This window comes from Palaemon carinicauda, chromosome 35, assembly GCF_036898095.1.
Source record: "Palaemon carinicauda isolate YSFRI2023 chromosome 35, ASM3689809v2, whole genome shotgun sequence".
Lineage (NCBI taxonomy): Eukaryota > Metazoa > Arthropoda > Malacostraca > Decapoda > Palaemonidae > Palaemon > Palaemon carinicauda.
In genome coordinates, this window is record NC_090759.1 from 25,664,808 (window position 1) to 25,675,387 (window position 10,580).

Sequence of the window (10,580 nt, forward strand, 5' to 3'; positions counted from 1 at the left end):
TAAATCCTGAAATTCTGCCAGTTCGTTTAACCCTTGACGGTTTACTTCTAATAAAACTTGGCCGATACTTGACTTAAATCAGTTGTAAAAGCTAGTTTCCCGAGACTGATCATCCACGCGCGAAATAACATGGAAATCGTTCAATTATGGGAGGTAATTTACCCTTGAGGCTCTCACGAAAGCGGCTGAAAATGGTCGAAGGGTGTCCCGGTTGGGGTAGGTGGCCTGTCCAGTTACTTATTTTTTTTTTCTGCTATTTTGTTTATGTTATCTTTCTTATTGTTATTTTGCTTTTGTCCTCTTTCTTTTAATCTCTCTGTCTTTATTAGTACTTCTCCCTTTTTTCAAGTAACCCTAATTTCAAGAGCACACGAGTAGCTGTTTATATTATTATGTCCTGGTTTTTCTGTTTTTGTTTTTTTTAATTCTGAAAAACATTGACAAAACAGTACTGTTAAAATGGCAGTTCTTGTTGTAGCATTAGAAATGCATTGTCTTACCAAACATGATTGCAATTTTGCATTTCAAAAAATTTGTGTATATTGGGTTTTGTGTAATTCCAGGAAAACATTATTTTATTGAGTTTCTAATCTTAAGTTTGACCTTGTATAGTTTTTTCCTAAACGAGGTGCCTTGTTGCTTGAGGGTACAATTGGGCACACTATTCTATCTTATTTCTCTTCCTCTTCTTTGGTTAAAAGTTTCATTGTTATATGGGAGATGTTTATTTTAATGTTAATGTTATTGAAAAAAATTATTTTTCATTGTTCCCTTTTCCTCATTGGGCTATTTTCCCTGTTGGAGTCCCTGGGCTTATAGCATTCTGTTTTTCCAACTAGGGTTGTAGCTTACACTATTCTATCTTATTTCCCTTCCTCTTCTTTGGTTAAAAGTTTCATTGTTTATATGGGAGATATTTATTTTAATGTTAATGTTATTGAAAAAAATTATTTTTCATTGTTCCCTTTCCTCACTGGGCTATTTTTCCAGTTGGAGTCCCTGGGCTTATAGCATTCTGTTTTTCCAACTAGGGTTGTAGCTTACCAATTGATACTACTACTACTACTACTACTACTACTACTACTACTACTACTACTACTACTACTACTACTACTGCTAATAATAATAATAATAATAATAATAATAATAATAATGATAAAGTAACATTTTCAAGGGATTGAAATTTATTCATGTGGATAATTGCCAGTAAATATTTATGAAATCTATTTTTATTTTGTTATTATTGTGAAAAGGGATATTTGTTTTATGCGTTGTTACGTTATTGTTAGCAGATGCAATCATCTATGTGTTACATGGTAACACCATTTCTTATATGTGAATCTCAGTCATTTCAATAACAATTAACCATATATATATATATATATATATATATATATGGGCAAATCATGATGGTTTACCGTGGTTTTGGACAGGAGACCAACGCATGAATAATCCTGAATTAAAAAAATTGGATAATATTTTTATATCGTTATGTTTCAAGGTATTCTCTCTCTCTCTCTCTCTCTCTCTCTCTCTCTCTCTCTCTCTCTCTCTCTCTCTCTCTCTCTCTCTCTCTCTCTCTATTCTTAATTAGAAAAATTAAATAATAATATTTTTATATCGTTATGTTTCAAAGTTATTAGTAGGTTTTCCGTTGAATTATATTTGAATTATATATAAAAGCATGACGAATGCAGTACCCCTGAAATTCAAACTTTTGAATTTGTATTCCAGTATACCTAAAAAAATTGCCTTTTTCATTTGATTTACTTACTAAATTATATTTATGTATAAATATGCCTGTATATATATATATATATATATATATATATATATATATATATATATATATATATATATATATATATATATATATATATATGTATATATATATATGTATATATATATATATATATATATATATATACATACATACATACATACATACATACATACATACATACACACGTTACAGTAGCTCAAAAGTCTTTGTTAAGGAAAATAATTACAAGTTATTTACGATAACGAATAAAGGATGATAAAGACGAAGCTGCAAAAGAGGGAAGATTTAAAAACGAACATATACATCATATAGCGAATTGTTTCGTAAGGGGAAATTATATGTATAATAAGAACTGTTGATCATTTATAGATTAGAAAATAAATGAGAAGCGAAGAAAAGAAATAACGAAGAAGGAATAATGAAGATAAGTCCAGGCAAGAGAGAGAAGATTAATAACCTTATTAGTATTGAACTCCACACACCGTAGAGGTATTAAGGCAACGATGAATGAAAATTTGAAGAGAAAAAAAAAACGGGGTTAATACTAAAGTGGAAAGATTTAAGAGGACAGGCCAAAAAAAAAAAAAAAAGACAAAGAAGTCTTTAGACCAGAATGAATAAATTGAAAAAGAAGAAAGAATTCTATTAAAGACAAAAAAAAAGAAAAAAATAGGCACAAGAATAAGAAGATAGAAAAGTCTTCAGACCAGAATGAATAGCTTGAAAAAGAGAAAAAGAATTCTATTAGAAAATAAAAAAGAAATTAAAATTAATAGAGCACCCGGCAACTCACCATCGAAAGGTCCCAGTTAGGATTATGAAGTGATTAATGATCGGTAAGAGGAAGGGGATACGGGAAGAATAGGCGAGGGAATTATAAAAGGGAATTTATTCATTAAAGGATCCGTATCACTTCTCGGTGTGAGGATGGAAAAGGGAGAGGGGCTCGCAAGCAAAAGGTGTATCTGAAAATGTCTTCCTTTCCTTCCTTTTCTTCTTCTTCCAAAGGGCATCTTAATTACCTCTATTTGTCTCCGCCACCTGCCTGCCTACTACCTGGTGCCTTCTTTTCCTTTTTTTTTTTTTTTTTGTTCTTTATTATATGTCTCTCTCTCTCGCTCTCTCTCTCTCTCTCTCTCTCTCTCTCTCTCTCTCTCTCTCTCTCTCTCTCTCTCTCTCACACACATTTTGTGCGTGACTTGTAATAAATGCCATTGCATTTTCGGGGACCTTAACAGTAGTTAATATTTCAGAATGGGCTTTTAACTTAACCCCGAAATGTTCGTTAATTTTTGCATACCTGTAAATGCCAAGAAATAGCAACTTTCTGGTCTACATCAATAAAATTTAAACCGTGTTTTTTCTTCTGGTTATGGAAAGTTCCTTTTAAGACGATTGAAAAGAAATTAGCACCGAGTATCGTTAGCCAGTTAAACCCTAATTTCCCCTGGCATAGAAATCTTGATTGTATAAAGAATAAGAATATATATATATATATATATATATGTGTGTGTGTGTGTGTGTGAACGGAAAAAAAATATTTCAATAATGTTTCATTTGAAGTGATAGTTATAGTGATTATTACAACCACGTTTCGGCTCCATTATTGACACCCCCCCCCCCCCACCCCCACCCCCCCCGCCAGGGAACTTGTCTCTACTGTCCTTACATTCTTTTAACGACATTTTTCTTCATTTGTGTTTTCTTTCAGATGGTCAGTAGAAAGATGTCTTGCCAGGTAGTCATTATCATTATGATCATTCATGGAGAGAGAGAGAGAGAGAGAGAGAGAGAGAGAGAGTTTCTTTCACAAGTTCCTTGTAAAGACATTGTATTGTGAAAGAATGTCCCCTTAAATTACACACTCCATTAAATATTTTTTTGTATATCTTTAATTAAATCTTATTTTACTCATTTTTTCTCGGAGCTGATATTCACAGCATTGGGGGAACCTTAGGATAGATAGAAGGGCTATCTAATGGATATTGTGCCTTTTGTCGATACATTTTTCATTGAATTAAGGTGTTTAGAAAGTATTTCCTTTAGACATCTCTTACATAAGAGAGAGAGAGAGAGAGAGAGAGAGAGAGAGAGAGAGAGAGTAAACAAAAGTGATGCAAAAATTAATTGAAGTGTTAAAGGAAACTTGAAAATAAAAAGGAGAGAGAGAGAGAGAGAGAGAGAGAGAGAGAGAGAGAGAGTAAAAAAAAGTGATGCAAAAATTAATTGAAGTGTTAAAGGAAACTTGAAAATAAAAAGGAAGAGAGAGAGAGAGAGAGAGAGAGAGAGAGAGATCATGACAACAAAAGTGATGCAAAAATTAATTGAAGTGTTAAAGGAAACATGGCACCAAATGTAATTGCAAAAATCAATTAAATAGATAAAGGAAACAGGAAAATTAAAAGGAAGAGAGAGAGAGAGAGAGAGAGAGAGAGAGAGAGAGAGTGTGTGTCTTCGTGACACCAAATGTGATGCAAAAATCTATTAAATAGATAAAGGAAACATGAAAATAAAAAGGAAGAGAGAGAGAGAGAGAGAGAGAGAGAGAGAGAGTCGAGAAGATATATGCGAAGGAAAGATCATTTTCTGGTCGGCTGGTAAGACTTTTAGTCCATTCTGTTTTTAGAGATTGGTCGGTCAGGCAACGGGATCGAGTTTAAAACAAAAAAAAACAATTGAATTGATAGGAAAGACCAGGAGATCCTGGTTTTCTCTTTGTTTTACTCTGTTTTGTCTTAGTTTTTATTGTTTATCCTCTAGTATGTTTATAGTTGTCATCAATTATATTTGGTGTTGTGTCTGGGTTTTCTGCAAGTGGAAATATTTTTGTTGGCGTATTGGAGTGAGTTGGAGAGAGAATTTAAAAGTAAAAAAATATACCCGTTTTTGACCATATGTATGAAAATCATGCATAAGTTCTCTCTCTCTCTCTCTCTCTTCTCTCTCTCTCTCTCTCTAGCGGAAATATTATTTCTAGCAAATTGACGTGGATTGGAAAGAGAATTAAAAACAAATATCCGTCTTACCCATATATATGAAAGTCATGCATAATCCCCATCTCTCTCTCTCTCTCTCTCTCTCTCTCTCTCTCTCTCTCTCGATCGGAAATATTGTTAGCAAATTGAAGTGAGTTGGAGAGAGAATTTATAAGAAAAAAGATACCTTGTTATGTATGAAAATCATGTATAATCCCCGTCTCTCTCTCTCTCTCTCTCTCTCTCTCTCTCTCAACCGGAAATATTATTGGCAGTATATTGTTATATACCCGTTTTAATCATATGTATGAAAATCATGCATAACTTTCTCTCTCTCTCTCTCTCTCTCTCTCTCTCTCTCTCTCATTTTACGTATGTTCTGCATATTATATCTCGAGGATGTTTTTTTTTTTTTATTTTCGGCATGTTCAGAGACATTTTACCCGGCCAGTGCGATGTTTGTTAGAACGTGGATTTTATGCGACTTTTATGCAACGTTTTATACCATTGTACGCGAAATGAGACAAAGAATCCAATTCATGGCCTTTTATCCTTTTCTGAAAGAATGGGTGTTTTGAATTTTTACTGCTTTCAGCTTGTTTAATGATACCAATAGATTTTTCTCCCTTTAGAGTTTCATACCGTTGTTTTCATTTTACGCTGAAATTGATTGCAGTCTTGTTCATTGATTCAATTAAAAAAATTGTTTGTGGAATTTCATTCGTGTGATTGTAATCTCTTCAAGTTTTTTTTTTTTTTCCACGTTTATTCATTCTTTTCGTTTTGTATACATGAGAAGATTGTTTAGTTTTTTTTTTTGGCATTTTTTTTTTCAGTTCTTTTATATGAGTGGATTTTTTATCGCGAAATGTTCATTGCATATTTCAATTCTCTTTATAATTTTTTTTCTCTTTTACGTTTACAGGTGAGCGTGGTTTTGCATACTTCTGAGTGGTACAGAGTAAACGACAAGCGTAAGTTAAAATAGAATTTTTTTTCTCGTGTGTCATAATGAGTTCTTTCTCTTTTTTCCCTGGAAATTACAGTTGGAAGTCTTTGATATGTCATTCGCTTGAAAGGAAAGGTTATGACTTTTATAAATTGAGTGCTATTCAGGGCTGGCTTTTCTCTCACTGTTTTCGAGTTCCGTTCTCTTTGGTCTACATGAATTTCAAGACATATTTTCAACGTATGATTTGTTTTGCTAAGTGGAAGGTTGTTTGCCACAATTTCAAATGTTACTGCTGCTGTTGTTGTTGTTGTTGTTGTTGTTGTTATATGCAATAGTTCAAATAAACGATAAAACAATGATAGATGGTTGACATAATATGTGTATGTTAGGCCAAACAAGTTCACTTTCAAAAAAGTATGCTATTTGAATGTTTACATTTTTATCTGAAATTTTGAGAGATATAATTTAAGGGTTGATTACCTTTTTATTTATTTATCGTTAAAATTGACATCATTTAATTAATTTCGTTATTACGTCACATTTTGATGTATCACATTTAATTTAAAACTTTGTGGCAATCAAACGTGATCTTTAATTATACGGAAATTATCATAGGTATGTAGATACGCGATACCATTTTAGATAGAACTTTATCTAAAGAAAATCATGCAACAAAGGAAAATTTTAGGCATGAAATTGAAAATTAGAATGCTTGGTCTACCTACTGAGTCATCAGCAGCTATAGCCTGACCCTCCTTGGTCCTAGCTTGGTTTTTTTTTTTTTAATTTATTTTTTTTTTTTGAGGGGGAATGTGAAACAAACAAACAGGTTGATGTGCATGCATAACCTCTCTCTACAACTTCGTTGACAGAAGTATAAAATGTTCCATACCAAAGTTCTTAGAACATTGCATTAAAAGGAAGCTTTTCAGTTATCTGCAAAGGGAAAATACAGGAATAAAAGGAACAGTGCAGAAAAAAAAAAAATTCCTGCGATGAAAGAAAAAATTAATTCGATAGAATATCAACCGTTTGGAACCATAGAAAAGTCCATTCTCTGTAATTAATAGAAATGTAGTTAACAATTGAGGATATTATTTTAAGTAATGATTAAAAAAATTATTCTTTTTAACCACATGCTTGAAGAATACGAATATTTAGTTCCATAACTTCATCTATTTGGAACCATAGATAGTTCGTTTTCTGTAAATAATAGAAATGTAATTAACAATTGAGGATATATTTTTAGTATTGGTTAAAAATTTATTACAATAGCAATAATAATAACACATTTAACCACATGCTCGAAGAATATTTTTAAAAGTAACGAAAAAGATGATGCTAATATTTGTTTCGTGATAGGAAGAGGTCAGTGAAACAGATGGCTGTAGAGGAATCCAACACATGTTGCTTGTAGTTTAAAAAGTCTTTTGATCTTATTTTCCCTCTCTTGTCATGACTTACAAATGAAACTCTGTCTGTGATTCAGTGCGCGCGCGCGCGCACACACACACACATATATATATATATACAGTATATATATATATATATATATATATCTCATAATCATCATCATCAGTCATGACTAGTTCACTGCAGAACAAAGGCCTCAGACATGACCTTCCACTCGCGTCTGTATATTGTCTTTCTGTGACAGTCTATACTGGCAAAATTTCTTGCCTCGTCAATCCATCGTCTTCTCTTAATTCCCCTGCTTCTTTTGTAATCCTTAGGGATCCATTCTGCTATTCTTAATGTCCATCTATTATCTATCATTCTCATTATATGTCCTGCTCATATCCATTAGATTTTCTTACATATTTTTAGATTAGCCTTTACTTTAATTTGCTCTCGTATTAATATATATATATATATATATATGTGTGTGTGTGTGTGTGATCTATAAGTTGAAATATAAAAGAGATATAGCGATGTACACAATCAGCAATAATGGAGAGCAGTGAAAAGATGAAATTGCAAAAAAATATATATTTTGAGTTTTTTCCGTATTTAGATAGAACCTCATTTTTAATCCTGGAACCCGTTTTCTTTTTATAAGTTAGCCAGTTGACTATTTTCCTTTGAAACGCCAAAGCTCTTCGTGTTTTAAATTAGTCCTCCTAATAGATTAAAAGAAACGTAATACTCCAGCATAAAATTATCATTTTTGTAGTTTTTGTGATCTCTCTCTCTCTCTCTCTCTCTCTCCTCTCTCTCTCTCTCTGTATACATATACAGAGAGAGTTATAGGGTCCTCTGACTGGCCAGACAGTACTACATTGGATCTTTCTCTCTGGTTACGGTTCTTTCCCTTTGCCTACACAGACACCGAATAGTCTGGCCTATTCTTTACAGATTCTCTTCTGTCTTCATACACCTGACAACACTTAGATTACCAAACAATTCTTCTTCTCCAAAGGGGTTAAATACTGCACTGTAATTGTTCAGTGGCTACTTTCCTCTTGGTAAAGGTAGAAGAGGCTCTTTAGCTATGGTAAGCAGCTCTTCTAGGAGAAGGACACTCCAAAAATCAAACCATTGTTCTCTAATCTTGGGTAGTGCCATAGCCTTTGTACCGTGGTCTTCCACTATCTTGGGTTAGAGTTCTTTTGCTTGAGGGTACACTCGGGCACCACTGTTCTATCTAATTTCTCTTCCTCTTTTTTTTTTAGAATTTTTATAGTTTATATAGGAAATATTTATTTCAATGTTTTTACTGCTCTTAAAACATTTTATTTTTCCTTGTTTCCTTTCCTCACTGGGCTATTTTCCCTGTTGGGGCCCCTGGGCTTATAGCATTCTGCTTTTCCAACTAGAGTTGTAGCGTAGCATTTAATAACAATAATTATATATATATATATATATATATATTATATATATGTATGTATGTATGTATATATACGGGTATAATACTGTGTATGTAAATATGTATACTGTTTATATATGTAAATGTATATATATATACATCTTTTATATAATACTAGTCTTTCATAATATATACCTCCGTAGTTATATAAAAGTATAATGACTTGTGTATTTTTGTGTGTAATATGCAATTCGCAACGACTACTAATCCGTAACTACTCCCAATCAATTCCACCAACCCCCTCGTTTCATTACCGTCCAGTAATGTGTGATTATTGTAGTTTGTTGTGTTTCATCATTTTAGGCGGGGGGGGGGGGGAGTGGGGGTCAGGGGTTAGGGGAGAGTAGCCTGGGGGTAAAGGGGGGAGGGGCGAGCTTGTTTTGACTATTCAATTTGCATCAGTCCCTTTGGTGGAGACGTTTATTTTCATGCCATCAAGAATACTTAATGGTGAGGAATTATTTTTATGCCTTCTCTCTCTCTCTCTCTCTCTCTCTCTCTCTCCTCTCTCTTATATATATATATATATATATATATCTGAGAAGAGAAGACGATGGATTGACGAGCTAAGAAAATTTTTAATTTTTTGGCATAGAAATACCAAAAGCAGACGGGATCGGAAGGATATGTCTGAGGCCTTTGGTCTGCTGTGGATTAGAAACAGCTGATTTTATATATACAGTATATATATAACATTCATATATATATAGTTTGTGTATGTATACGTAACAATGTATAAAGACGTATACTTTCGTATATAAATGACGTTTCCACTATCATATGGTGTATGAGAGAGAGAGAGAGAGAGAGAGAGAGAGAGAGAGAGCAAAATATAAATTAAATTATTTTTAATTTATTATTTATAAAAAATAATTACCAAACGTCAACCGATCCCTTAGAAATAAACCTGGCTGGACACTTGAAAAATGGTACAAAGTATAATTAAAAAGATACAGGGATTACGAGAATTGGACTCTCTATGTCGCTTGATTAAGCCAGATAGAACGAGTGCTTTTGATTATGAATTTTACAGTTGTCCTGGACGTTATTACTGGTTATTCTGTTCTTAAAATACTTTATTTTTCTTTGTTTTCTTTCCTCACTGGCCTACTCTCCCTCTTGGAGCTCCTGGGCTTATAGTATCCTGCTTTTCGAACTAGGGTTGTAGCTTAGCAATTAATAATAATAATGATATTAATATTAATAATGATATTAATAATAATAATGATATTAATGATGATAATGATATTAATGATGATAATGATATTAATAATAATAATAATAATAATAATAATAATAATAAAAGGCAATTTCTTGGAGTCAGACTAAATTAGTGTTGTTTCTTTCATATTAGTGTACGCGACTCGTCAAAAATGACGGCTAAATATTAAGATAGATTTGCACACACACGCAGTTTCAACGCGTCCTACCCCCCTCCCCATTTCCTAACGATAACATGGCAGTTTTGGTTTCCGAATTTACCTCCAAATGTACCTTCTGTCACCAGGGTTTGACTACTTCCTTTCTCCCTACCCGAGGGGTGGGGAGAGACTGGGTAGTTATACGTTTGGCAATGTCGCTCAGCGTTGTCGGATAGTTATATATATATATACATATATATATATTATATTTATATATATTTTATATATATATATTACATATTTATATATACATATATATATATATGTGTGTGTGTGTGTGTGTGTGCGTTTGTGTATTTATATCTTTCCCTTTTGTGCTTTTTCAGGGAGTGTATATTTTAGCTTAGCATAATGACATACATGAACAAAAAAAAATTTATATCAGCCAAAAATTTGGCTAAAATTTTTAACTCGTCAAGCGATCATCAGAAGTGGGCACATATTATTATTATTATTATTATTATTATTATTATTATTATTATTATTATTATTATTATTTGCTACTACATAAGTAAGATTTAATTGAATTATTTTATCCTAAAGTTATCTTCGCTGCTGCTGAAGACAGCGTTAGTTAGAAAAG